Source organism: Triticum aestivum, chromosome 6D (assembly GCF_018294505.1).
Source record: "Triticum aestivum cultivar Chinese Spring chromosome 6D, IWGSC CS RefSeq v2.1, whole genome shotgun sequence".
NCBI classification, from domain to species: domain Eukaryota; kingdom Viridiplantae; phylum Streptophyta; class Magnoliopsida; order Poales; family Poaceae; genus Triticum; species Triticum aestivum.
The window spans coordinates 216,287,512-216,291,483 of NC_057811.1; the positions used below are offsets into that span (position 1 = coordinate 216,287,512).

The following is a 3,972-nucleotide window of genomic DNA, read 5'->3' on the forward strand; positions in this document are numbered from 1 at the left end:
GCATATAAGTTGTTACTTCTTACCCAAAGGATCTTTATATCCAACAGACACAAAACATCCATTCGACTGTTCAAAATTACTTTAACTATTGATCTGATGTCGAGGTAATTGTTGCATCGCCACCAAAACCCACCATCTCTTAAGCTAAAGTAGACCGAGCTAACCCCTATATTAGCATATTACTAAGATAAACAGAAGGTACTCTAGAATCATTTAGGACATGAGCTTGTCAATATGAATGTGGATGGACACCAGCTTAGCCCCGGCCAACAGCTTGGGTGGAACTGTGAAGAAGGTCAGCTCCTGCACGGCGACGTCGCCGGAATCCATGCTGCTTGTCACCTCCATTTCCACCTTGACGGTGTCGGTCCTGCCTTTGGGCTCCCCCAGCGGGCCGTTCGCCCATAGCTTGGCCACGTAGTGCGGTAGTGGGACGCCCCCGCTCTGATGCAGACGACCGACACAGTGATAAGTGCGCCGATGTCAAGCACGCCGCCAACCATGAAAAACACGCGGTCCTCCTCCTCCGCGAACAACAAGAGCCGTGGCTCCGACAGTGGCACTTACAGCTGGAGCGCCTTGCCGTACTGGATCCTGTGCACGGGCATGGGATGCACGGTGCTAATGTGGTGGGAGAGCACCGGCGGCGGGCCTTCATAGCCATAGACAGGCACGGGGCAATTGCAGGGCGCGAGTGGACACACGCTATAGTGATCGGCGAGCTTGTGGTAAGTGATGTAGAGCCCACAGCCTTCGTGCGGGCACTCCACCCTCACCAAGGAGAGGATGGCGTCCACCGCCGTGTTCCGCACGTCGAAGCCACCGCCGCGCTCGCACTTCTGGCACTACCGCTGGTTCCCGGGGCGTTCGACGCGGCAGTCCGCGCAAGCCAGGTGCCCTCCCTTGCACTCCACAAATCAATCGAACAACACATCAATCAAGAAACATGCACCTTGCTCGATCAGCCGAACGGACGAGGTGTATTCGAACCTCATACACTAGAGGCTTCAAGGGGCGGAGGCACAAGGGGCAGTGGAGCAAGGTGAGGTCCATCGAGACCAAAGAGAGCTCCATCGTCGGGTCCTGTTCCATCTGCATGATCTCGCCCTCCTCGTGCACAACCATCTCTCGCTTTATTAGGGCAGGGGCATTACAAAGCTTTACCGTCACATATTCATACTACTTCAAGGTGCATTAAATCAACACATGCAAGTATCAAAAGGAGAGTCACGACATGCATGCATGCATTGTAATTAATGCATCGGCAAATGCAAATTATTGAAATATATCGAGTGCAGTGCTTTGATGTGTCGCGTCAACTCATACAAGACCGAGAAGTTTGATTACTACAATGCCCTCTCGCCTTAACCACACCTGCCTTTGGCTGCATGATAGGTGGGCCACCGACCTGTTGGGCCCACCTGTCATGGACGCAAAGGGAGGAGAAGTAAGTCAATGAAGCTGCGTCCCTCCCTCGCCCGTGAGCGTGGTGGCTGGCAGGACTAGGAGAAGCTTTCGTTCGCTACATGCTCTCCCTCCTGTACGCGGTGGACATGCAGTAGTTCAATCGGTGTCAGATGGCACTTCCTCGAGGCAGATCCCTCCTCACTTCCTCGAAGCTTCTTGTCCTCTCCCTCCCTCCCTCTCGTACCTCCCGTGAAGGCGCCTCGCCGTATCCGTGCTCCATCTAACCCTGCTATCCAAACACCTTTTTGGTTAGAGTTAGTTCAGGGTTAGTTCAGGGTTAGAATCTAACTCTAACCTCTAACTGAGTTAGAGTATCCAAACAGGGCCACTGTTCGACTTCCCGAAGAGGTGAAGAGCCAAGCGCAGCCCGGACGCTCGTGTGGCAGTTTCATGTGTAGAGTAGTCTAGGATAGCGTGTACCGTGCCTGTAACCTTAAAATCGTTGGGGTCGGCTCCATGCTATATTTTTTGGTTAAAATAATCTTCTGGCCCTACCTGTCATCCTGGTGATTCTAGTTTGCACGCTCATCTGGTCAAGACAGGAATATATATTTTAATTTGTGGTGGGGTAAATGTTAGAGGTTGCAGCAAATGGAGTATTGTACACTGCGGGTCTTTCAGCCAAGTTTAGAGGCAACCATGTGGGGCCAGTGCTATGATGTGTCGCGTCAACTCGTACAACGAGGAGAAGCTTGATTTTACTACTACACACCTTCTCCCTCGCCCATGCGCGCGGTGGCTCGCCGACGAGTACAGGCTTTTGCTTATGCCTCCCGCTCACGGTGGACGGACATGCAGCAGTGGATTCAATAATGTAGAAGCAGTAGTAGTAAGATCATTGTTCGTCTTCTCGAAGAGGCGAAGAGCCAAGTGCAACCCGAACGTGGCAGTTGCGAACCTTGGAGCACGAATATAGCCAGGCTCTTGCATGAGACAAAATTGCTATGTGAGCCCACTATTGTAGTACTACTTGCTAGTATAGCCCTGTAAACCAGAAAGGAGTATTTGCCTTTCTAGAGATTTCAACAAGTGACTAGACTACACCGAGACGGAGTACATATGGAGCAAAATGAGTGAATCTACACCGTCAATAAATACGTAGTTCTCTCGTTTTCCTCTCGGCCTTGGTCGCGGTGCACAATATTGAGTATACTAGTACTATCATCTTGAAATTTACGAAGTCACCATAGGCACCTTGTCGTTGACGGGAACGTCTCCTGACACGCGATAGACGCGAGCGGCAGTCGCCTCCATAGGTGCTTGAATGCCAAGGAGGGAGAGGGTAGCGGTTCCCGAGACGTTGAACGGTCAATGATGCATCCTCAAATTAATCTACATGCAGAGGGAATTAATTGGAGAAGCAGAATAGAGCCAACACGATGTGAATGCAACAGAGTTTGGATTCTCATATAAAGGCGCCCCACCACTCCAATCCATCTACTCCTTAGTCTCTGCGCAACACTGCTCACTCCAATCCAAGACCAAGCTACCAGGAGCCAGAAGCACCTATGGAGGCGATGGTCGCGAGCGGCAGTCGGCTGTGCCAAATCATCCAAGGCGCCAGCCTGCGGCCCCGCACCGTGCAGCGCTTCCAGACGGTGCTGGCGACCACCGGCGTCGCCTCTCGCATGGATGACATGATGGTCAACTCCATCCGCAAGTTCTCCGCCGTCAAGAAGCGTGTAGCGAAAGCTCCTACTAGTCCTGCCAGCCACCACGCTCATGCGCGAGGGAGGGACGCAGCTTCATTGACTTACTGCTCCTGCCTTTGCGTCTATGACAGGTGGGCCCAACAGGTGGTTGGCCCACCAGTCATGCAGCCAAAGGCAGGTGCAGTTAAGGCACCAGAGCTCAGTCCGCGAGGGAGAGGGCGTTGTAGTAATCAAACTTCTCGGTCTTGTACGAGTTGACGCCACACATCAAAGCACTGCACTCGATATAAGTCTTTTTACACATTTCAAATGGACTACTACATACGGCTGTATGTAGACATATTTTGCTTTGTATGTAGTCACTTATTGCAATCTCTAAAAAGACATATATTTGGAAGCGGAGGGAGTACAACGCATGCATGCATGCCGTGACTTCCCTTTTGATACTTGCATGTGTTGATTTGATGCACCTTGCCAAATTTTGACTATAAATTTAACTAACCTAATTTTCATGCATGTCACCAAAAATTACGGGGCTGTTTGGATTGTGACAATGTTTGTCTTATGTTGCCACATTATTTTTCCCACACCTGCCACACTTGCCTAACTTGAGGTTCTCAAATTGTTAGACACACTTTGGCTTTCCTAAGGGAATCTTGCCACACTTTTTGTGTCTATGACATGTGGGGTTCACTGCTAATAAAAAAATTATTGTCTTAGGTGTGGCTAATAAAAAAGACTTACATTTAGGAACGGAGGGAGTAGAAAATATAAATAATAATGCATGTTGGGGCAACCCACGTTTCCGATAATTTTAGCCGTGGGCTTGTTCACAATTTTTACAAGGGGGTGG

The 3,972-nt window shown here is 50.4% G+C and overlaps 1 pseudogene; it reads right to left on the reverse strand.

Annotated features, from left to right (window-relative positions):
* Positions 1-213: 213 nt before the first annotated feature.
* Positions 214-1,790, reverse strand: LOC123146395 (probable E3 ubiquitin-protein ligase sinah; annotated as a pseudogene).
* Between the last annotated feature and the right edge of the window lie 2,182 nt (positions 1,791-3,972).